The 26,360-nt window shown below is 41.0% G+C and overlaps 1 long non-coding RNA gene across 2 annotated transcripts in view; it reads right to left on the reverse strand.

Annotated features, from left to right (window-relative positions):
* Window positions 1–24,311: 24,311 nt before the first annotated feature.
* Window positions 24,312–26,360, reverse strand: part of LOC109266565 (uncharacterized) — a 122,872-nt gene continuing 120,823 nt past the window's right edge. The window contains exon 4 of one of the 2 annotated variants that reach the window (XR_002079766.2): window positions 24,312–25,443. This is a non-coding gene — a long non-coding RNA (uncharacterized LOC109266565). Of the gene's footprint in view, window positions 25,447–26,360 lie in introns of both variants that reach the window. The other variant, XR_002079765.2, reaches the window with a different exon arrangement.

The following is a 26,360-nucleotide window of genomic DNA, read 5'->3' on the forward strand; positions in this document are numbered from 1 at the left end:
AAATATTTCTTAATTAAAAATTTAAATCTAAAAAATAAAAAAATCATGTACATTTGTGTTGGTGAACCCCAAGGGAGTTAAAGAAATATAAGCTCCAGATGCCACTGATGATGAGGTACCTCTAGAAATGGCAGGGCAGGAGCTGAAAACAAGAGAATAGTTAAATACCCATATAAAGAGAAGTTAGATGCTAGGTTCCCACACATTCAGGTAGGCAACCACCTTTCTCTTCTTTTTCAAAAGACAAGAGCTTTATTTACTGGAGAAAATGAGAGGCTTTAGGTCTGGGGACACCAGACATAGAGAAAGATGGTGGTTATAGCACTAAAACAAAAGACTAAGGGAAATCTGCATATTGAACACAGTTTTCCTCATAAGCCCCATTCCCAGGAGCTATAGCTGGGCAGATATCCTCCAGACAGAAAAACTGAATTGCCAACATAAAGAAGATAATACATGCTTATAGTTGGAAGGGTCACAACAAAAGTTAGGGTGAGCCATCAGGAAAATGCAAATCAAAAGCGTGCACATACACACACACACACACACACACACAATGAGCCCTAACTTCACACTCACTAGGATAGCTATAATCAAAAAGACATATCTGTTAACACATACCTATTGTTATAACAAGGATGTGGAGTAATTAGAACTCTCATACATTGCTGGTGGGAATGTAAAATGGTGTAGCCATTTTGGAAAAGTCTGGCAGTTTCTCAAATGGTTAAACATAGTTACCATATGACATAACAATTCCACTCCTAGGTATGTATCAAAGAAAATTAAAAACATATGTCCACACAAGACTTGTATACAAATGTTCATAGCAGCAGTATCCAGAAAAGCCAAAAAGTGAAAACAACCTAAAAGCCCACAAACTGCTGAATGGATTAATGAAATGTGATATATCCATACAATGAATTATTATTCAGCAATAAAAAGAAATGATGTATTGATATATGCTACAAAATGAATAATATTTGAAAATATTATGTTGAGTGAAAGAAGCCAGTTAAAACAAGGACCACATGTTATATGTTTCTATTTATATGAAATGTCCAGAATAGGCAAATCTATAGATTAGTGGTTGTCTAGGGTTGAGGGACAATAAGAGGGGAGTGGTTGGTAGTGGAAGGCTAAGGCATGAGAAGTGTTTAATTTTTTTTATTTTTTATTTTTTGAGGTTAATGGAAATGTCTTAAAATTGATTGTGGTGATGGATGCACAACTCTGTCAATATACCAAAAAGCCACTGAATTGTATACTGTATATGGGTGAATTGTATGGTATGCGAATTATATTTCAGTAAAGCTGTTTTCCAAATAGTCCGGTTGGCTACCTTATTGCCTTCAAGAATGCTGACCAGTCAACAAAACCCTTCCATGTACACAGAACTTCCATCATCTCAGCTTTCAACTGCAGGAGTCAACAGTTGGGGAATGCCTCCATCATCAGAGATGGAGACCAAAGAATAAACAAACCAGGAGGGAAAAAAACTAAAGGAAACAAGAATTCAGAGTCAATGCAAGGAAGAGAGAAAAAAAACAAGAAATTATAATTAATATCTTCAGAAAAGACCTTAAATGCATGAAGTAAAGATTATAAAAAGAAAGAAAAGAATTCTTTGAAATTAAATTTTGAAAACAAAACAAAAATTCAATAAAAGGTTAGAGGACAAAGTAACAGACATTTCCAGAAAGAAAGAGAATACAGGAAAATGAGAGGTTTGATAAACAAGGGACATCAAATAATAGGTATTCCAGAAGAGAGAGCAGGGGAGGAAATTAAGTAAATAATACAAGAAGTTAACAAAATGAGGGGAGGAAGTTAAGCAAATCATACAAAAAAAAATTTATCAGAACTGAAAGACAAGTGTCTACAAATCAAAAAAGGTCTCCTGAACACCAGCAATAATGAACATAAAGATACCCACACCAAAACGCATCATTGTGATATTTTGGAACACTCAGAATGCAATGTAGATCCTAAATGCTTCCAGAGAGAGAGAAAACAGTCCATGTACAAAGAATCTGAAATAAGAATGGCATCAGAATTCTCAAAAACGTCGGAAGTTAGACGACAGTAAAACAATGAATTTAAAATTCTAACGAAAAATTACTTTTCCTGAGGATAGTATGTCTAACCAGATTACCAATCTGAGTAAAATTTGAAAAAAAATGTTTCTTCAATGTCTCAAAAAAATGACCTTCCATGCATCATACATGCTGTTTTAGGAGGCTTCTAGATGAATGTACTTTAGTAAAACGAAGGCATAAAGCAAAAAAGAAGAAGACATGGGATCCAAGAAACAGAATCCAACATGGAATAGGTGAAGGGGAATACCCAGGATGTTGGTTTAAGGCAATTTCAGGACTATAGTTTCTTCACGGAACTTTGAGGAAGTGTACAGGTTGGAAGGTTGGAGGACCTTAGGATCAACGCATTCAAGATAGAAATTGAATTGGTAAACTAGGTGATAGTTTTGATCATATGGAAAATGTATCAAGAAGAGTTTTTCAGAGGTGTTGGAGGGTGTGGGAAAAGTTGAGATATTGAAAGAAAATTAAACAAATGGAAACATCTTTTCACTCCGGAAAATAATTGTATAAGAGAGAAAATATAATCACCACACACTGTTTGGCTCAAAAGTGCACTATTTTTATAGCTCTACTAATGAAAACAATATAGTAAAATGATTCGACAACAACAAAATGAAAATTGTGATAGGCTGAGAATCAGTAAAGTGATAGTTTCACATAGATAATAGAACATTTCAATTGATGAACAGAAGTTTCAGTCTCCTATATGATTTAGTAATATAGAAGTAAATTCTGGAAGAAACAGCTAAAAGAGCTAAAGGTTTTTCTCCAGAGTGAGATGGGAGCAGTGGGGAGGGGAGGAGAAGGCAAGGAGCTATTTTTGTATTATTACTGTAAGGCTTTAGCACTCTTTGACCTTTAAAAAACTATTTGCATGCAGTAATGGGATTAATGATCAAGATTATTTAAACTGTATATAAAGAGAAGTCAAATGATGCACATTGGACTTCTGCGCCACATTGACTTCTTAAGCAGAATTCCGTTGCTAAATGTAAACGTGAAGAATCTAGAAACTCCAATTGCAGCTGCCATCTGCTGTTGTCACTGCTGTGGCAGCCATCCTTCCTGAAGAATGAGACTGCTAGAGGAAGTGGCCATCACAGGGCCTGAATGACAAGAGCGCAGAATCTCCCTTTCTAGGGCTAATGTTCTCTCTAGGAGGGTTTAAACATGGCTTTGCTTATTGACAATTGTAAAATCACTTCTTACAACGTTTCCAACTTCATATGTGTGTAAATCTCTAAATTTCCTAGAAACAAACAGAAGATCCTTAGAGAGTGAAGATGTCATTTCTTCCCGCCTAAATTATAAAAAGCTCCAAGTAAAATCACTTATTAGCATCCAGTATTAAAACATTAGTATGCCTTAGTTCATATTCTGATGCTTTCTTTAAGATTATATATTTTAAATAAATATACAATTTTTGTATTATGTAACTAATATCTGTTTATGGCTAAAAAATAAAACATCAGTTTTATTTCAGTTGAGAAGCATGTATACTTGATGTAAAATTTGTCCTTCATTCCTATTTTTGTCCCGCCTCTCTAACTTCAGCTCTCTAGGAATGGATTTCAATAGCTTGAGTAATCACTTTGCATGCCACTGCATTTTGAGATTTCAAGAAGAACGGAGATGAGAAAGCAGTTCAAGAAATTGAGTGCTATAGGGGCACCTGGGTAGCTCAGTCGGTTAGGCGTCTGACTTCAGCTCAGGTCATGATCTCATTGTGAGTTTGAGCCCCACATCCAGCTCTGTGCTGACAGCTCAGAGCCTGGAGCCTGCTTCGGATTCTGTGTGTGTGTGTGTCTCTCTCTCTGCTCCTCCCCCACTCAAGCTCTATCTGTCTTTCTCTCTCTCGAAAATAAACATTGAAAAAAATTTTTTAAAAAAGAAAGAAATTGAGTGCTATATATGATGAAAGTGAATATACACACAGATACTGGCTAGACTATATATTATGACCATACATCTCTGACCCACAACCTCTGCAGCAACCAGTCTGGGAAGCCAAATGACAGTCTCTGCAGCAATTGGTCTAGAATGATCAGGACTTGGTCAATGACTGCCTGCTTTCCTCTTTTTGCCCTTGCTTCTAACTCAAAGACAACCAAATATGATCCCTAAGTCAGTATAAAATGTCCTACTTTGGGGTATCCTGTTTTCAGTTTTCTCTTGTCCACAGCCTCCAATTAAAGTATAGCTGAAGATTTCCTTTTATTTGCTAGGAAGTTTTTCCACTCCTCTGCCTACCTTTGAGTCCTTACCAAACACAGGTGATGGTAGCTGACTCCCAAGCTATACAGCAAGCTCTGAATAAATAGCCACTGTTCTCATTTAGGTGGTCATCATTTGTTTCTGCAGTGACATGAAAAAGTTCCCAAAGGAGGAAAAATGACATCAGAATATAGATCTCAGAATAGAAGCTTCATTCATCAGGTTCAACTAATATGTATTATGCTAGTATGAACAAGGCACTAAAGTGAATTGTAGTTCACTGGAACAGATTTGTTTGAAAAGGACCTTACATAGCTGAAGCCTTGAGAGTTGGAAATTCAAATCTTGAGTCATTGTTTATGGTCTGAAGCAGGCAAACTTTTTACTTCAAACTTCCCAAAGTGCCTTCATTAAACATGAATGAAGAGAAGCCCTCAGCAATTAATATAATGGGGGAAAACGAATTACTAACAATAATGTTTTTCAGGCTAGTATTATTTTTAAAAAATCTCTTAGTACTCCTGAAGGCTTGTAACACTATTGTTAGAGTTGCTTTTTTAATTATATAAATAATTACTTGTCTAAGGATGATTGTTCCCCCCCGCCCTACTGAAGAATTATGTTCAGTTTACTAACGCAGACCACAAAGTTTTTCATTAATAAAGTTGGCAAACAAAAGCATCTGAAAACAACCAGGGAATGATATTATAGTAAGTTTTACAGAAGATGACATTTTCATTAGTGCTGCTAATGAACTATGCTTAATCCTTTTGAGAGCTGTGATTTATTAAAAGAATTAGAAGTTTGAAAAAACGCCAAAAGAATTCCACTCATTCATTTTGAATATGCCTACAGTATTTGCAATAGAAAAATTAGTGACTATTCCCTAAAGTCGTCATAGCTTTTAAACACAGCATCATTCTGGGTACTGCCATCAGGAAAGCATTGCACCATTGCTCATTAGAAAGATAATGTCATCGTAATAGCTTTACTCTGAGGCATAAGCCAAGTTAAATGAGGCACCAGGAAAAGAAAGGCAAAAGTTTGTTTGGTGAATCATTCTTGTTCTACAGTTTAGTGACTACATTGAGTCAGAAAGAAAAGCAACTTGTGGCTTAATCTGAAGGATCTTCCAAGGAAATGCTGCAAGAGTACACAATTCTTATAATTGGTCTCTAGGCTTCATTATCTCTGTTCAAGTTGTCTGTTCACACTTAACTTTGCAAGTTAAGTTAACTTTGCAAGTTAAGTGTGAACAAACCAAGAGAGAATAAAAACTCAAGCATAGCATAGCATTTAGGAAGATCTCCTTAGACCAGTTCTTTGGATTCCCTTTTTCACATTGTGACATTATACTGGAAACTTGGGTGTGACTGGTGCTGTTCTGGTCCAAAAGTGCCAGGAAGTTCAGATGGGGTTGAGGTCAAGTTCAGGCTAGGTTGACTCAGGTTAGCCTATTCACATGTCCTTTTTCAGGCTGGGATCACTTGAGGAACACAGGTTACTGGGGATCAGTAGAGCTGTTCTCCAAAGCCTCATCAGTTGGCTGGTCAGCAAAATTATACTGTATGTTGGATTTGGGCTCTAAGCACAGAATCTCACTGAGTGTCTTATAAATTCAGTTATGGTGAAAAGTCTGTGCAGAAGTGAGCAAGGGAGACTCCTACTCAGAGAGAGGTCTTACCCCAGAATCCTCCATACTCCAGGAGGAAATTGCCTTAAAAGTCTTAACTCTAGGGGCGCCTGGGTGGCGCAGTCGGTTAAGCATCCGACTTCAGCCAGGTCACGATCTCGCGGTCCGTGAGTTCGAGCCCCGCGTCAGGCTCTGGGCTGATGGCTCAGAGCCTGGAGCCTGTTTCCGATTCTGTGTCTCCCTCTCTCTCTGCCCCTCCCCCGTTCATGCTCTGTCCCTCTCTGTCCCAAAAATAAATAAAAAACGTTGAAAAAAAAAAAAGGTCTTAACTCTGGTCTTCTTAAAGGTAAAATATTGCTTTCCAGAGAAATGGTTAGGCCAAGGATTTATACTAAAGGATAACAGACTTTAGACAGTCTAGACCTACTACTAGCAACAGGATAATTGCCAGAGGCCTTCTGCTCCAAGGAAACCCTTCTGTCCAAAGGGCTCAGTACATGATGCTCTTGGGATGGTGTCAATGAATAGTGCCCTTGGTGGCTCTAGAAGGAGGCTGGGCCTCTGGAGGCTCTGGAAGTTGGTTAATGTATCAAGCTCAGTTGTCAGTGAAAATGTCACTCACCTTCAAGTAGAAAATGTGAAAGCAATAGGAACAAGAAAGCTGTAATTCTTTAATCAGGTCAATTCGGTTCAGGCAATATTTAATACCACCTACTGTATTTTGAGCAATGTGACCACAGAGGTGAATATAACCCAGTTCTTGCCCTCAAGGAGCTTATGGTTAAGTGGAGAAAGTCAATACAGATAACTTGAGTATAATGTGATATAGGATAAGAAAGCAAATCCTGGGCTGAGCCTTGAAGGATAACTTAGCCAAAGGAAGCAAGGTGGAACAAGTTTCCAGTCTGGGAAGAGGAGGAAGAAAGGCAGCAATGAGGCCTTGGGAAATCAGAGGCAAGCTAGGCACAGTGAGGGTCCTTCCTATTGTTACAGATCTAGCGTTCTATACTTCTCTGTTTTCTGGAAAGACCTATCTGAGTCTCTCCAGTAACATATGATAGCATGATGACCTTCACAATCAGAAGCTGTGTTCGGCCTCTCACTAAAGTCCCCATTGAAGTGTGTACCATGTCCTCATGTGCAGAGAACTGGGATTTATTTAGATTTCACCCTTCCCTCCTTCCTTCCTTCCTTCCCCCCTTCCCCATAACCTTTGCATGTCTTTTGACATTTCTCTATCAATCATATTTCCCTCCCTTTCCTTTGCTTCCTCTTTGAGCTTCTCCAAAATGACCTCATTTTTTTTTTTTAACGTTTATTTATTTTTGAGACAGAGAGAGACAGAGCATGAACGGGGGAGGGGCAGAGAGAGAGGGAGACACAGAATGGGAAGTAGGCTCCAGGCTCTGAGCCATCAGCCCAGAGCCCGATGCGGGGCTCAAATTCACGGACCGTGAGATCGTGACCTGAGCCGAAGTCGGATGCTTAACCGACTGAGCCACCCAGGCGCCCCCAAAATGACTTCATTTTTTAAGGCAAGGAAGTCTGAGCTGAATTTAGTCTCTAACATGGCCTCATTTGTAAGAGACCTTGGAGTTCCCAGCATACTTTGCTTCCGGGGTACTTAAGTCCCTTGATATCAGGCTACCTGAGGAGTGACCCCATTAGGCAAGGTGTTAGTTCTAGAAAGACCACCTAATTGAACAGGAGCCTGAAAAGGACGGAAGGCACAGGGAGGGAGAGGGGGAGAGAGAGAAGATGGGGGCACTGAGGGCTGGGATCTTTCTGGATTAGTAGCTGCTCCCTGACACTCCAACTTCTACAGATCCAAGCTGACCTGCTGGGGGATTAGTTTTTAGACTCCAAAGAATAGATTGACACAGTTGCCAAAGTATTCTTGAAAAATTTGACATCTGATAGAATGAATCCTAGCACTACTTTTTCTTTACTAACACTTCTTATAGTTTACATTCTCCGTGAAGAAACAGAAAAAAAAGCACTGGGAAAAAGACAAAAATCAAACAAAATCACACAACCCAAAGATAACTACCAACATTTACAGTAGATATTTCTAGTATTTGTCATGCACATATATTTGTATCATACATATTATTTTGTAGCCTCCTTTTTCTTAAAAAATTGAACTTACAGTTTTTTCAGGCTCAAAGGGGTTAATGAGTGACCATAACAGGAAATTAAGGATCTGTATGAATGACATTTATTCCTTGGGAAATGGGCACTAAAATTTAATTAATTGGTTAAACATTAAACATTGCAGTATTGGTGTTTCATATAGATGTTTACCCATTTAAGATGATTATTGAACATAAATCATATATCTACACAAATACACACCCTGGTAACCTGGGAATCGGGAGATCTGAATGATCCTGTCAATATCTTGCCCTTGACTCTAAAAGCAACCTTCAGCAAATCAATTCAATATTGCTTTTCTAGATGAAGTCCAAATTCTTTTTTTTTTTTAATTTATTTTTGAGACAGAGAGAGACAGAGCATGAACGGGGGAGGGTCAGAGATAGAGGGAGACACAGAATCGGAAGCAGGTTCCAGGCTCTGAGCCATCAGCCCAGAGCCCAACGCGGGGCTCGAACTCACGGACCGTGGGATCGTGACCTGAGCTGAAGTCGGACGCTTAACCGACTGAGCTACCCAGGTGCCCCAAGTCCAAACTCTTAAAAATGGTGTATGAGGTCTTAAATTGTCTGGTCTAACCAGCCATATTAAAAATCCCATGCAGTTCCCAGGATTACCATGGTCTCCTGTGCTTGCATGCTATTTAAACATGATTTTTCCCCCTGAAACACTCCTTCCCAAATGCCTTATTAACTCCTCTTTGCCTTAAAAGTTTTTTCATTGTAGTCAAATACATACAACACAAAATGTACCATCTTCACCATTTTTAAGTATATGGTTAATTAGTGTTAAGTACATTCACATTGTTGCACAACCAGTCTCAAGAATCCTTTTCATCTTGCAGAACTGCAACTCTTTACCCATCGAACAACACTCCATTCCCTTTTCCCCCCAGCCCCTGGCAACCACCATTCTACTTCCTGTCTCTATGAATTTCACTCCTCTGGATGCCTCTTTTAAGTTGAATCATACAGCATTTGCCTTTTGTGACTGGCTTTTTTCAGTTAATATAATGTTGCTGAGAGTCATTCATATTGTAGCATGTGTCGGGATTTCTTTCCTCTTGAAGGCCAAACAATATTCCATCATATGTATATACCACATTTTATTTATTTATTCATCTGCTGATGAACACTTGGGATGGTTCCACCTTTGGGCTATTGTGAATGCTGCTGCTGTCAACATGGGTATAAAAATATCTCTTGAAGGATGTGGAGAAATGGGAACCCTCTTGCACTGTTGGTGGGAATGCAAATTGGTGCAGCCGCTCTGGAAAGCAGTGTGGAGGTTCCTCAGAAAATTAAAAATAGACATACCCTATGACCCAGCAATAGCACTGCTAGGAATTTACCCAAGGGATACAGGAGTACTGATGCATAGGGGCACTTGTACCCCAATGTTTATAGCAGCACTCTCAGCAATAGCCAAGATATGGAAAGAGCCTAAATGTCCATCAACTGATGAATGGATAAAGAAATTGTGGTTTATATACACAATGGAATACTACGTGGCAATGAGAAAGAATGAAATATGGCCTTTTGTAGCAACGTGGATGGAACTGGAGAGTATTATGCTAAGTGAAATAAGCCATACAGAGAAAGACAGATACCATATGTTTTCACTCTTATGTGGATCCTGAGAAACTTAACAGAAACCCATGGGGGAGGGGAAGAAAAAAAAAAAAAAAGAGGTTAGAGTGGGAGAGAACCAAAGCATAAGAGACTGTTAAAAACTGAGAACAAACTGAGGGTTGATGGGGGGTGGGAGGGAGGGGAGGGTGGGTGATGGGTATTGAGGAGGGCACCTTTTGGGATGAGCACTGGGTGTTGTATGGAAACCAATTTGACAATAAATTTCATATATTAAAAAAAAAAATATCTCTTGAATACCATGTTTTCATTTTGGGAGGGTATACAACCAGATGTAGAAGTGTTGGATTATATGATAATTCTAGTTTTGTAGCCTCCTTTTATTTTTTTTATTTTTATTTAAAAAAATGTAATGTTTATTTTGGAAAGAGCGAGACAGAGCATGAGCAGGGGAGGGGCAGAGAGAGAAGGAGACACAGAATCTGAAGCAGGCTCCAGGCTCTGAGCTGTCCTCACAGAGCCCAACGTGGAGCTCAAACTCACGAGCCACAAGATCATGACCTGAGCCAAAGTCTGACGCTTAACCGACTGAGCCACCCAGGTGCCCCTGTAGCCTCCTTTTAATACTTTGTTTTCTTATATTTCTTTCCCCTAGATTAATAATTTCCCAGATTCATAATAAACCACTCTTTCACAGAATGACTTTTATTATTCATATTTTATGAAATAACTATACTTAAATGGTTGCTTCCAATTTTCCATTATTAAAAACAATGCTAGGGGGCGCCTGGGCAGCTCAGTCAGTTAATCCTCTGACTCTTGGTTTGGGCTCAGGTCATGATCTCATGGTTCTTGAGTTCCAGCACCCTGTCTGACTCTGTGCATAGTGAGACTGCTTGGGATTCTCTCTCTCTCTCTCTCTCTCTTTCTGTCCCTTCCCTCTCTCTCTCTCAAATACATAAACTTAAAACAATTTAAAAAAAAAAGAAAATATTATTATATCAAAATTCTTTTCAGAAGTGAAAGGTGTTATATAAGTCATCAGTCATAAGACAAAATGAATAAACATAATGAATGGGGGCATCTTTGTCATAAACAAAATGAATGGGGGCATCTGGGTGGCTTAGTCAGTTGAGCATCAGACTTCTGTTCAGGTCATGATCTTGCCATTCATGAGTTTGAGCCCCGTGTCAGGCTCTATGCTGACAATGCAGAGCCTGCTTGGGATCCTCTGTCTTCCTCTCTCTCTGCTCCTTCCCCGCTTTCTCTCTCTCTCAAAAATAAACATTAAAAAAATGAATGACCAGATCTGGCTGCTTACATTTTCAATTAAGTGATATCAATTCCATTTTTAAATGGTCCTTTTTAAGTAAACATGAAAAGTCCCCTCAAGTGTGTATATTACTTTTCACTTACAAGCCACATCCACTAATGTTTCCTTATGGTTAGTTACAATTAGTTATTGTTTTTCCCTGGTTAACACATGAAGAAAGTAAGGCCCAGAGAAGTGACTTGCCTGAGGTCACAAAGCTGATAACCAGTATCTTCTGGTTCCAAGTTCATTGCTTTTCAAATTACAGATGATTCATTTACCAGCCCTTGAGATCTAATCATAATGAGTAAGGATAGTATAGATTTTTTCTAAGACTTTTTTTTCAAGCTGGAAAGAGGCGGTAATGGTTTAGAGACAGTGACTGAAAGCTGTGATTTAATAGGAAGCCATTTTGTGACCGATACATAGTACAGAAATACAAACAATTTCCCTTTCCCCCTTGAATTGTATGATGCCCTTTGCTGGGCTGGCATAGTGTGGTGTCAAGCATGATGGGCTCTGTGGTTAGCCTGCTTAGATTTGAACCTTGGCTTTACAGTACAAGTTATGTGATCTGAACAAGTGAACCTCTCTGTTCTTCCGTTTCTTTACCTATACAATGAGCAATAACAGCTCCCTGGATTATTGGGAAGATTAGATGAGATAATGTGAGTGCCTAGCACATGCTAACTCCCTGCTGCTACATAATGACTCTTACTATTGGTGTTGAGGACCTAGATAGTATGTTCCTCTGTCGTATCATGGAAGGGGCTGGTGCAGAACAAGTTAAGAGGGAAAATAGCCTTCTCTGCTGCCAGCTGATTAAAAAAAGATAATTAAAAGTCTTCTCTAGTAGACTATCACTGGTTTTCAGAAATTTGATTACGAAATGGCCTAGTATAGTTTACGTTGCGTTTATTCTATCTTGTGGTTTGTTGGGCTTCTTGTATCTGTGGGTTTATAGTTTTCATCAAATTTGAAATACGCTAGGCCGTTCTTCTTCCGTGATTTTCTGTCTTCCCTTTCAGGACTCTAATTGCAAATATGTTAAACAGCTTGATCTCGTCTGACAGATCACTAAGACTTGGTATGATTTTCTCTCTATGTCTTTTATCCTCTACGTGCTTCAGTTTGGAAAGTTTGTATTGCTGTTTTTAAGTTCACTGACCTTTTATTTTGCCATGTCAAATCTGCTATCAATCACATGGAATTATAACCATTTCATTTCAGATTCTGTATTATTCAACTCCACAAAGTACCATTTGATTCTTTATTATATCTTCCATTTCTCTCCTCATGACATTAATTTTCTATCAGATCTTTGGGCCTGTGTATATTAGCTATTTTAAGCTCCTTATCTGCTAATTCTGTCCTCTGCCATTTTCGGACCTGTCTCTATTCACTGGTTTTTCTCCTTGTTACAGGGTGTATCCTCTGGCGGAGGTTGTGTGTCAGGTGGATGCCTGCTCAGCAAGGTGGGGGGGCGCCCCTGGGATCTGACGCAAAGAGAGAAAGAAGGAGGAGGACAAGTGAGGAGGGGCAACACAGGCTTCTGTCTGAGAAAGGTGGAGAACAAAAAGATTCTGCCAGAGCAGAAGCAACCGCAATAGCATCTTTCATTGGTATGGCACTTCGAGGTTCACAAAGCACTTTCGCCTTCATTAACCTCTGTAACTTACATGACAATCCTTTCCTGGTAATTGGAACGGATACTATTATCACCAGGTTACAAAGGAGAAAACTGAGCTCAGATGTGTTTAAGTGACTTGGCCAGACTCTCACACGCTCACAAGCCTAAGAGCCATTGTTAACATTCTCATTGACCTATGGCCTCCTCCATTCAGGTATTTAGAAAAAAAGCTTAGAATCTTTGCCTCAGGAGATTCTGATGCACGCACAAACTTGACAGATCAGAGTTCTTGAACCTGCCTCCATTCCTTTGTTAAATTATTTATGGGAGATTAAGGACATTTGTTACCACTACCGATATCTTTGCTTCTCTCAGAGCATGAAAAACATTGTGTAGTAGATTAGGAGAAGTCTAATGCTTTTTCTCATAAACATGTTGGCATTTATGAGCAGGGAGTCCACTGATGTCTTACGAGGATGCTGGGACATCTACCTCACCTTCAGTCATTCGTTAGCCTTGAATCACTACTACATTGCAGCCCTTATTTTCAACTTTGGAGAATCTTGTCTAAAAATGCCTGAGTGATTTATACCCAGTATAGTATAGATTCCACTAGGATTCATTCCTTTACTCTCTCTTTCCAAGGAATTATACCATTTATTGCTATATATTACAATATCTAGGTCAGTAGTTTGAAAACGTTTTATTTTTAGCAGAAGAATACCTTTTTAAAAAATAAAATCATGGGGTGCCTGGGTGACTCGGTCAGTTAAACATCCAAGTCTCAGTTGTGGCTTAGGTCATGATCTCACGGTTCTGAGTCTGAGCCCCATGTCGGGCTCCATGCTGACAGCACAGAGCCTGCTTGGGATTCTCTCTCTCCCTCTCTCTCTCTGCCCCTCCCCTACTCATGTGCATGCCCATGCGTGCATGCTCTCTCTCTTTCAAAATAAATGAATAAACTTTTAAAAAAATAATAAAATCTTATTTTATTAAGATAAAAGTGGAGCTCTGCTTGAACAGGGTGGGGATGGGAGAGGTAGAGCTGCTGGGGTCCCACCTGCCTGGCAAGCCCCTTAGCTCTCACATGGTAAACCTGAGGCCCCTCTGTTGAACCCCAGAACTCCAGAGAACTGGGGTAAACACTAGCCTCTATAATAAAATTAAAACATCCATTTATCCTTCCTTTTATCCAAACAATATTTACTGAGTCCCCACTCTGTGTGAGATACTGTGCTAGATCTTGGGGCGGGCGGGGGTAAGGGATGGTGGGGGGAATACAAAGATGGGACACACTTCAAATAGTTCACAATTTAGGAGGAACACATCCACAAAGGACTATAGAACAGGGTAGAAAGGCTAAATGCCACAACACAGTTTCAGATCAAGGGCCTTGGAAGCCTTTTCCTGATTTGAGGGCACTAGGTACACTTCATAGAACACGACAATAAGGCCAATGGGGTCTTGGTCCTGGTGAAACATACAAGAAAAATTTCAGTGCATGGTAGTTATCTCTGAGAGGAAATATCATGGCCAGTTTCTATTGTACATCATGCTTTTTAAAAAATACTTTTCGGGGCGCCTGGGTGGCTCAGTCGGTTAAGCGTCCGACTTCAGTTCAGGTCACGATCCCATGGTCCGTGAGATCGAGCCCCGCGTCAGGCTCTGGGCTGATGGCTCAGAGTCTGGAGCCTGCTTCCGATTCTGTGTCTCCCTCTCTCTCTGACCCTCCCCCATTCATGCTCTGTCTCTCTCTGTCTCAAAAATAAATCAACGTTAAAAAAAATTAAAAAAAATACTTTTCAACTTTCTATACATGTATTACTTTAGCATTCAGAGAAAACCTGAAGAAAAATAAAAGACCATCATTACAAATTGAATGACATGATTTATCTTTTTTTTAAATGATGTTATTTTGAATGTTAAGGAAAAATAGCAAGTGAATTGCTATTTTAAACTTTCCATATACTCTTTCAGTTTGGGTAAGCTTGAAAGGACTAGCAGGCAGGAAAAGTGACTAAAGTGGAACTCCATCTCCAGCATCAGCTGTCACTTGACTTCCCAGCCACAGTAACACCCCCCACTCCATTGCCCCCCACCCCTGGTTCCTCCTGTAAACTCGACACTCCAGGCACACAGGCCGATGTTCCCTGAACAGTCTCTGTACGTTCTCATTCCACACCTTCATTCATTGTTCCCTCTGCCGGACCGCCCCTTCCCTTCTCTCCACTTGTTAAAATCTTATCCACTTTTCCAAGTCCAGCTTACCTGCCGTCTCCTCTGGGAAACCTGCAATATCTCTGTACCGCTTATGACCTTCCCTTTCAACCCAGTAGACTGATGCTGTCTCCCCTATTGTCATGGGTGTCGTTTATTTCTCTGTTGCTGAATTTCTCACAGTCTGCTTTGCAATATGTTTGTGGACATCCCTGTTGCTAGTATTGATCTAAGAACTCTCTGAAGGCATGGATGCTGCCCTTTTCATCACTTTCCCCATATTCTTCAGCAGAGCTTCTGGCACCTGGTAGGTGCTTGATAAATATTGTAGAAAATGAGGAGAAAAAAGCCTGAGGAGCTGAGGCTGAATATAAGAAGAAGAATTCTGAGACTAAAACAAAAAGGGGGATCAAGAAAGCAGGTGGGGGAGGCAGGACAAAACCCTTGCTCAGGTATCTCCTCTTCAAGAAAGAAGTCTTGTTGAGCTCACCTGGGGCCAAGATCTGCTGCCACCTCGTTCTTTGGGTTTCCACAATGCTACTTCTCTTTACCTCAAAAGTGGGGTCAGAATTAGTTAGGGTTATTTTGCTTCAAAGTAACAGAAGCTTAAGCTGCCAATAAAAATATAAAATAAACACTGTGGGGAGAAATTTTATTGGAGGGATACTTGGGAAATTCTTAAAACTTAATAATAAGAAAACAAACACCCCAATTTATAAAGGGCAAATATTGGGGTGCCTGGGTGGCTCAGTCAGTTAAGCGTCCAACTTCGGTTCAGATCACGATCTCACGGTCTGTGAGTTCAAGCCCTGCGTCGGGCTCTGTGCTGACAGCTCAGAGCCTGGAGCCTGCTTCGGATTCTGTGTCTCCCTCTCTCTCTACCTCTCCCCTGCTTGTGCTCTGTCTCTCTCTGTCTCTCAAGGGTGAATAAACGTTAAAAAAAAAAAAATTAAAAAATTTTTTAAAAATAAAAAGGGCAAATATTTGATTAGACATTTCACTAAAGAAGCTGTGTAGATGGCAAATAAGCACATGAAGAGATGCTCAACACCAACAAGCATTAGGAAACTGTAAATTAAAACCTCAGTGAAATACCACACCTACTAGGATGTTTACAGTTAAAAAGACTGACTAAATCAAGTGCTGGTAAAGATGTAGAATAAGCAGAACTCTCATACACTTCTAGGGGAAAGTAGAAATGATACAACGATTGTGGGAAATGGTTTGGCAGTTTCTTACAAAATTAAATACGGGTCTGCCACATAGCCCACCCATTAGATCTTTAGGCATTTACCCTAAAGAAATGAAAGAGTGTCCACACACAGACTTTGCACATAAGTGCTCATAACAGCCTTGCTTGTAATAGCCCAAAACTACAAACCACCCAGATGGTCATCAGCAGAAGAATGGATAAATAAATTGAAGTATATCCATAGGGTGGATTACTACTTGGCAACAAGAAGGAATTGATTATTGCGACAGGCCACAACATGGATGGATATCGAAATCATTTATGGTAAATGAAAGAAGCCAGACCACCCCCATCCCCTCAAAGAACACGATCTCTTTTATAGAAAATTCTAAAAAATGCAAACTAATGATGACAGAAAGCAGATCAGTGGTTGCCTTGGGATGGGTTGGCAGGGAAAGGAGGCAAGTAGGGACAGGAGGACAGGATTGTGAAGAGCCATGAGGGAGATTTTGGGACGGGGGTAAAGTCTATTCTCTTTATCATCTTTATTGTGGTGATGACTTTGGGTATATACTTTGGTCAAAACAAAATTGTACCCTTTCAATCTTGCAGTTTATTATATGTCAGTGATACCTTGATAATGCTGTTTTTAAAAAGCTAACAAACAGTGTCTTTTAAAACTAAGCATGCACTTACCATACCCAGAAATTGCACTCGTGGGCATTTATCCCAGAAAAGTAAAAACTGATGTTTATACAAAAACCTCTACATGAGCCTTCACAGCAGCTTTATTCGTACTGGCAAAAAACTGCAAACAACACGAACGTCTTGAAAGGGTGAGTAGGTAAACAAACTCTGGCACATTCATACTATGGCAAACTACTCGGCAATAAACAAGAATGAATTACTGATATACACAACAGCTTGGAAGGATCTTAAGGGTGTTATGTTTCATGACAAAAGGCAATCCGAAAAGGTTAGGTACTGTATGAGTGCATTAATAATCATCCTCAAATGACAAAACTACAAAGATGGAGAGCAGGTTAGTGGTTGCCGGGGGCCAGGAGGGGGTTTGGGAAGTGTGACCCTTGGTCACACTTGGGAGTTCCTTGGTGGTGATGGCACGGTTTTGTACCCTGACTGTTGCGGTGGTTACACGATCTGCATGTGGGGTCAAACTGCATAGAACTCCACATACATACACATACATGGATGAGTGCATGAGATCTGTTGTCTACTTAACAGTATTGTACCCACCTCAATTTCCTGGGTTTGATATTGTACTGGAGTCCTATAGGATGTCATTACTGGGAGAAGCTGGGTTCCAGGGACCCTAAGAGCTATTTTTGTAATTTTCTGTGATCTATAATGATTTCAAAACAAAAAGCTTACAAATATACATAATGGAGTTTTTTTTTTTTAAACTCTTCTGGAGACTTCAGATTGGGCTGGTAAAGTTAAAGCTTCCTAAGACACATGTCCCCCCAAAGTTCTTCCTGAACACCTTTATTAGCCAGCATGAGACAAAGAACAAACAAACTCATATTCCCACCCATATTAAACAAAGGCAAAACCCCACAAATGCCGAACAAGTCTATAAACATGTAGTCTCAATTGGTCTTATTTCTTCAAGGCAGAAGACACCAGAATGTGAGTTTACAGAGGTCAGGGACACGGTCTTTACAATTCTAGCACCTAGCACAAAGCCTGGTTCATAGGAGGAGTCTATTAGAGCCCTTAGGAAGGAAAGCAGATGGGGAGGCAGGGAAACAGAAGGGTAAAGCAAGGGAAGAAACCTCTGATTGACTTCGAACCTGTCTTCTCTTTTGTGTCCGTGTAGAAAGGTCAGGTTTAGTTAATGGCAGATCAGGGTACAGGACCAATTCCATGTAATGGATGGAGTGAGGGCAAGGAAGGAGAAGGTCCACTGTGTGAATTAGAAAATTCTCATTAGAAAATGAGAATTCCAACTCCTGCTAGATTCCCCTCTTGCTGCCCATGCCCAGCTGAGGCTGCATCTATACAGATGACAGTCAGACTGGAAATGGGAAGGCCTGAGAGAGTCACTGAAGCCATCTGTGGGGGAAGACTGTGAGGTCTTGACAAAGAACCCAGATTCGGCCAGAGATGAAGAGATTCCAAATCCGGTTCAGAAGTCCAGTGTGGAACCCAAGGGGAACCTAGAATCAGAAGTCAGAAGGGGACAAGGACTGGCATGATAAAAGACAAACATGGAACATTTAAATAGTTGGAGAGGCACTCCTTGTCCTCGTCTGTCCATGTGCCCACCTACCTGATGTCTGACTTACAGACACAGCCAGAGCTACTTTCTATTTCATAAGAGTTACAAGAATATGAAACTTTCTACACTATCTAAGACTTCTCAAAATGTTAGTAAAATAGTTAATATTTATTCAGATTCTTAGGGCTTCTTTCCTCACCACTATTTTGAAGATTATGTAATTCAGCTTTGGTAGGTTGACGGGGTTTAACGTGAGTAACATAATTAAATTGCGATCTTGTTCTAGTTCATACCTCCTTCTTCCCTAGGATTCTAAGGCTTTGTATTTTAAACAGTGTCAGCCTGTTTGGGGCCTGTTTCCACTTCATTATTTAATGACATGACCTTCCCCTATGCTTGGGTGACTTAAAGTTCCACATTTTTAAAAAAAATCCTTTACACCTTGGCACAGCTACTCAAGTTTACAGGGTTCAAGAATTTAGATTTAGCAGAAATATGGATATCTGGTTTTTGTAAGAAATACATTGAACATAAAACTATGAGGCTACATTTTCCTTCATAAAAGCCCTTGACTTACATTTCTCATCCATCTTCTTAACCTTTCACATCATTTCCTAAAGCCATTTCATCTTCCTTCTAAAATGCCAACCTAAAAATAAGTAATCACACTGAAAAGGATCCAGATGGAAACAGAAAAACATGGACACACTCATTCGGTACGCGAAACATTTTCTATATTTGTCAGTAGACTTAAGTTTGCTTCTCATCTTCATTGCTGCCTCATCATGAGTATTAGACATAAACAGAAATGTTTTGACCCATTGGAACAAAATCATTCTACATGGCTTTTGACTTCAGGTGGTAATAGTTGATTTTGGCATTTAAGCTTAAGAAACTTATCTGGAAATGGACAGGACTAATAATTTATACTTTTTATTCAATCAAACTAAGTCTTCAGATTACTCTGTGCATTCTTAAGCATACCTTTGTTTGTTTCAATCAGTTGGGGAAACAAGGCTGTGTCAAACTCAGAACTTGGCAAATCACCTATTTTTTCTTGGTGAAAGAGTATGGGAGACTTTCTAAGGCAATCAGGACTTTGGAGTCGTGAAAAACAGATGAATGCTGTTTAGTATATGTAAAGTCAGAAATGCAAAATACCAGACTAATCAGAATCCCTAATAAGCTATTATTTTTAAAAGTCTCATTCTTATTATCTTTTTAGAAGAAAGAAGAACATTACACACACACACACACTCTCTCTCTCTCTCTCTCTCTCTCTCTCTGTCTCTTTCTCTCTTACATCAGGTGGGACTTAGTGAATAGCTTTTCTCAAAGGAATCATCTGGTTTCAGTACACATTTATCTAAAATGCCTACATCTTCCTTATTTACAGTCTTGTTCAATGGCAATTGACATCAGAATGAGAAATGTGAGACACCACAAGATATTGAATCACCAAAGAAAAAAATAATATACTTATTGTCAAAGCAAGAAATCTTTCCACACCGTATTAGAACAAATATCAGAATAAAACATTAAAACCAAAAGTGTTTACAGGATAACCATCTCTCAGGAAACGTCTGACTGGACGTTTGGCAGTGTGACAAATCTTTGTGAGATTGTATTAAAGTGTTGTAAATTTTAGGGCCAAGTTAATGATTTAAGCCATGGAGATATGCAAATCATTCCCCCACAATCTGAAAAAAACGTTAGCCCCTAAATTGTGTGGCTTTAGAAATGCCCAAGTGGGAGACTCAGACCTGTTATCAGTAGGTTTAATTCTACATGAATTATTGGCCACAATTTGATTATCTCCTAGGCTCCAAAAACGTTCCTAAATTTCAAAGTTCAGGTGCTGCAAAGGCAACCAAAGAGTTGGCATGGACATCCTCTTGAAAAAGATGTTGAGCCTCAACACCAAGAGAGCACGCCTTTGAATATCTTGAAGGTGACAAAACTACAGCCACTCAGTCCTGTGTGTACAGTCACATGTCTAACTCCCACCATGTACCCCTACCCAGATGCAGCCGTGACCCAAAGCTGGACGTGGCCTCTTCCACTTTCAAACTCTCAGAGCCGTGGAAGTGCCGGCACGTGACTCCAGGAGAGCGGTTCATTCCCCGGTTAGGGACTGGCTCTTCTCCTTATGACATGTGCCACGTTCAATTCTGTAATGCAGAAATTTATCTATAGACTTCCTCTGCCCCACTAGATTGTAAACTTTTTGAGTGCGAGGGCCATGTCTGTTTTATCATCTTTGATATAACGCATGTGAAAGCCCAGTGTGAGTTATAAAATGCCCTCGCGGGCCTAAGTTTCTATTCTTGTAAAATTATTTGCATCTATTAGTGCCTTACACATTGTAGGTGCCCCGTAAAAGATCTGTTGACTGACAGCATAAATGAACACCTTACATTATTTCCTCTTATTACCAGAATTCCATGTGGTATCTAGTAGAGAGAGGCCCAGCAAACAAAAGGTCAGCTCTCTAAAGGGCAAGAGTTGGAATGAAGCCTGGCAGGCTGACCTGCCATCTTCGGTTCACTGCCCATCAAACATCAGTGCCGCCACCGATTCTTCCATTTCACACTATAGGATTTGGTTGCACCCCGTGGCGTCCTGGCAAGCCAACCAGGAAAGTATCCTTAGGGAAATGCGGATGTCTGACCCCATGCTCAAAAGGCATTTCAGGACTGGTGAGTACAGAGGTTGCCAAAAACTATCCCCACCATTTGGATGTGCAAATAGCAAGCATTAACACAACTCTCCTCCTCCCCCAGGAAGCAAAGGGAACTAAAAACAACTGAACCCAAGTGAGCATCTAATTAAAAGAAACCAAACTGGGCATTTTGCTTTGTTGCTCTCTCTATGCCAAACGCACAGGACTAAATACATAGAGAAAGTGTCCTGCTTTCAAAATGCTTCAAAATTTTGCAAGGCTTTCTGAACTGTTTTATCATTTGTAATCTGTCCCAGAACAGAGGTGTTACCTTTAGGGGGAAAAGCACAATGTGTTTTAGCAGCATATGTGGAAAAACTCTAAATAAATCACTTTCTCTTTATGACATAGTTCTCCTGTTTTAAAAATTCAGAAAGGAAAAAATTAAGAAGGAAAAACAATGAGATTTCAAAATGGTCATTTTCTGTATTGAATTAATAGTACAGAGGTCCACTGGTCACCTCTTCACAGCCAATCCTTCATTCTTAGCTCATCACAGGTGAAGTCAGAAGCACCCAGACTCTCCGACACATTGGCAATGCTTCACTTAGACCGTTTACCCACTACTGTATTTTTTTCCACAGAGTCTCACTATTTCACTATAAATACTAAAAGAACAGGCCCCTTGTTCTCAGGCAAGAAAACACAGAAGCTTCATTTGTTTATTATTTTTAGTCACTATGCATTTTGTGTGCTTTATAGCTTCTTGAGTGATTGTTTAATTGTGAGTATATTGGCATGTGATTTGAGGTCAGCTGTTTGTTCCCTGGATGGTACAGTCAATCCATGATGCTGACAAGGAGAAATCTCATTAAAGTTCAAGCTTCAAATTCTAGGCTATCAATATATAACCTCCCTCTCTTCAAATCCTCTATGCCTCTCCCAAAAAAATTTCTCAAATTCTTTAATTATCCTTGAATATAGTTTTTAAAACACCTTCCTTCTTCATTGCTTTAAAAAAATGCAGATTGGCAAACAGGAAAAAAAATCACCTCCAATGCTCCAGTCCAAAGATAATCACAGCTAATATTTTGGTGCATGGTCTTCTTGGCTGGTTGAAAAGATTTTTTGAACAACCAGTGAAACGAACTCAAAGTGAGCTTCACTAAGGCTTTGTGTGTCACCATGTTCTTCAAAATCTCTCTCTTTTTTTTTTTAAAGACAAAATAAAACCACATAAAGGATGATTTTCTTTCATTTAATGTTTTCAGTTTGCCATTAGTACTATAGCTCAAGTGGGCCATCAGTCTCTGGGAAAATGGGCATTTTTAAATTTTTTAGAAATGTTTTATCATTTTTGAGACAGAGAGAGACAGAGCATGAATGGGGGAGGGTCAGAGAGAGAGGGAAACACAGAATCCGAAACAGGCTCCAGGCTCTGAGCTGTCAGCACAGAGCCCGACGCGGGGCTCGAACTCACACACAGTGAGGTCATGACCTGAGCCGAAGTCGGATGCTCAGCCGCCTGAGCCACCCAGGTGCCCTGAAAATGGGCATTTTTAAAGAAAAACGTGGATTTCTGCTGTTCCGTATCTCATTACAAGAATGCCTTAACTGATTACATCTCACCCATTTCCTGCTCCTCCTCCTCCTTCCACCCCACTCGGGCACTTCTTAAACACCTACTCTGGGATCCCTTCATCTGGTTATTTTGCTTCCAATTTTGCCTCTGATGGGTGAGAGTGGGATGAACGGGAGAAGATTGGAAGTAAATGCAACACAATATTAATGGTGGTCAACTCAGGGCAACTGGGACACAGGTGTCGGTTGTATTGTTTTTTGTAGCCTTACAGATATTTTCAAAGTTTTAAATATTAACAAAACTAAACAACAAAAAAGACATGGTCCTTGTGTTCAAGGAACTCAGGATCTGTGGCAATGTGCAAACTGTCACAGGACATTCGAGACTTGCAAACAGAGTGCTGCCTAGAGAGCTTTCTAACAAAGGTTGGTACAAGTGCTAGACTCCAGCAGCTAGCGGAACACAGAGGGGGGCTCAACACTCCCCTCCCTTAGCCATGTCTTCCTAGAGAATGTAGGAAGGCTCCTGCAAAGAGGCAAAGATTGACTTGAGTCTGGGAGGATGAGTAGTTTTCTGTAGTTTCAAGTGTAAGTAAGAGTGCATTTCAGAAAAAGCTATGGCCTCTGTGAAGCCAGACTCTGAGACCATGTGCATGTTTGGGGAAAAGGGTGTGCCCTCAGTATGGCTGGGGTTGTTGTTCTGTGTCAGCAGATGAGCTTGGAGAAGTGGGAATTTACCAGGTGGTGAAGAATCCAATAAATATGACAAGCTACCCAATGGTTGACGTGGAACCAGTAAAGCAACAAAGGGCATAATGCAGCTTTGGTGTTGGCAATGTCCTTCGGGGGATGGTATGGAAGATAGACAAGTGGGAGGAGAAAGGGAGGCAGAGAGATCAATTAGGAGGCTACTGCAGTGATCTAGGCGAGCGATTATGATGGCTTATAGTAGGGCAATGGCAAAGAGGGAGTAGGGCCCAGTGGGGAATCTTCAGAAGATAGAATCTATCATCCATGGAGACAAATTGGATGTGGAGGGAGGGAGAGGGCAAACTCGAGAGTGACTGCTAGGTTTCTGACTTGGCAGTGGGTTGGATGGCGGTATCAGTTCACTGGGATAGTAGGAGCAGGAGTAGAGAAGAAGAGGTGAGTAAAATTTGCAACATGTTGATTTTGGGAAACCTATGATACATCTTAGAGTCGCGCGAGAGACCATGAGGCATGGAGATTTGGAGCAGCAAATGTGCTCTCCAGGCTGGAAGCAGACTCGTCAGTGTAACACCACCACACCTGAGGCCACCGCCGTATTGAAGGTGTGCTGGGAAGAGGGAGGGATAGAGAACAGAAGCTGGTGCTCTGAGGGAGACTGAGGGGTGGTCCAGGGGGAAGGAGGAAGACCAGGAGAGAGTGATGTCAGTCCACATTGCATCTGCTAAAGGAGGAGATCATTTCAGGAAGGAACAGCTGCTGGGTAAGAGCAGGCAGACAAGTCATGTAAGACACGGTGTTGCCAGATACAATACAGAGTGCCCAGTTAAATTTGAATTTCAGATAGAAGTGAATTTTTTTTAGTCTAAGTATGTCCCCTATTTTTATTTGCTAAATATGGCAACCCTAGCAAGATAAAGACTAAAAGTGCATGTGAATGTGGTAGTTAAAGCAGGGAGCAGAAGTGGGAGGGGACTGAGAGACAATACATATGAACCAATCTTTCTAGAAATCAGTCTGTGAAGCAACGGAGTAGGGGGCAGAGTTAAGACAGGATTTTCTTTTTTTTTTTTTTTTTAAGTTTATTTTTATTTATTTTGAGAGAGACAGAGACAGCACAAGGTGGGGAGGAGCAGAGAGAGAAGGAGAGAGAGAATCCCAGGCAGGCTCTGCGCTGGCAGCACAGAGCTCAACACGGGGCTTGAACTCACAAACGGTGAGATCATGACCTGAGCTGAAACAAGGAGTAGGAAGCTTAACCGACTGAGCCACCCCAGGGCCCCAAGACAGGATTTTCTTAAAGTGAGCAGGCTGTATACGTCTCACTCCACCCACCTCCACTAAAACCAGAAACCACGTGAGATTCAAGACCAGGTCTTACTTGTCTTTGTAATAGAAGTGCTGACCTGCCCAGACCCTTTCTCTTGTGCATCAGAAAATCAATAAATGGCTGCTAAGTTAAATCCTTAGACTAGGTTTCTCCGGGCCTGTCATAAAGAACTGAGATAATCAAGACATGCATCACTTTGGTCTCTGTCTGAAAATTATGACCCAAAATACTTTGGGCAAGTATAGTTCATATTTATTAGAATGATCCAGGAAATTGTCTCAGTTCTGCATTTCTATGTACTCGTAAAGGCACATCAAAGAGGCCAACTGTCCTTTCTGCCCAGCTGCTAATCCACAGTAGCAGCACCAGCTAGGAATCTCTTAAATCCCTTGTGCCTGTCAGACTATGCAACTTTCCAGGTGGGGGAAACAGATTGTGAATATCTGGCTGAGTGGAAAACAAAATAAAACAATGTTTGCACCAAACCTGCAGAGTAAGTTGCTCAAGAGGGCTTCTGAGGTCGGTGGGAAACTTCAGCGTCCTTCAGCCTGCCCTGACGTTTGCTGCTCCAAGCACTTGGCCCCCGAAATGCCTTTCTTCCTTTACACAGCTAAGTGAAATCCTCTTACCCTGCCAGAGGAATAAACCAGCCACAAAACTAACCGATTGAAAGGCCACTCAAGCCTGCCTTAAGTGATCCAAAGCAGGCAAGCAAATGCACAGGTGCTTTCAAAGACAGGTCTTCTGCGAGCTGGAGATACCGTGGACTCTGCACAGCCAGGAAGGAGGAGGGACGCTGGTAGCTCCTGCACCTGCTATGACACGGACTGGAGGCCCCAGGATACACCTGGAGGGGACAGGGCCTTGAGGATGCTTTCTGCTGGTGAAAAAAGAGAGGGAAAAATGGTTTCATGAGAAAGCTTGGATTTTGAGGTTGGATTAGACCTGGGCTCAAATCCCAGATCTACCCTACTCAAGTTTTGTAGCGTTGGGCTCCATAGTATGGAGCTTTAGGACTGGACACATTTGGATTTAATTCCTAGAGCTATGAGTGGAATACAGATAATATTCTTTAAAATGCCTTCCTTATATATTCTCTTTGCAGCCATTCTGCCATTATGGCTCTAAGAAAGAAAAAAAAAAAAGATGTATGACGCCACAGGAAGGAGAACACACAGGGATGGTCGCAGTCAAACAGTGGGAGGGACAAGAAATCCTTTCACCACGGGGAGGAGGAGTGAGAAGTGAGGAGTGATGGGAAGGAGAGGGGCAAGTGGTTAGAGGGGAGGATCAGAAGCAGGGGAGATTCCAGAGCAGTAGTCTGTACCCCCTTCCTGCTGAAGAGACTCTGGGAGGAAACTGCCCTTAGAGGACCCTGCACTGACCTTGAGAGGCTCATGGGACAGAGAGAGGGCCTGAGGTGGGGCCTACCCCCTCAGCTTGTTGCTCCCCAGCCTGACTCAAAGCTCCTGAGGGCCCCCAATGGGGAATGTAGAAGGTCACTGAGAGCTGAGGCCAGCAGACTTGCCAAGGGCCTCTGTGGCAAGGGGGAAGTGACCCAAAGCAGGATGAGGAGGACTGCCCATGACACAGGGGACAGGCTGAGACCTGCTGAGCCAGCAGCCAGAAGGAGAGGGGAAGGGAACATCACATCACACCCAACCAGGCCAGGAGAACAGACCACAGCCTTCTGCAACATGGACTTTAGCTGCACACGTGAACACAGTAGGGACTTTTCCACTTAGGGCAGTGAGAACCTAGAGAAGAGAGCAGATATCTGCCTTCCTGGGAGGC

This window comes from Panthera pardus, unplaced genomic scaffold, assembly GCF_024362965.1.
Source record: "Panthera pardus isolate Hobbes unplaced genomic scaffold, ASM2436296v1 HiC_scaffold_16, whole genome shotgun sequence".
Lineage (NCBI taxonomy): Eukaryota > Metazoa > Chordata > Mammalia > Carnivora > Felidae > Panthera > Panthera pardus.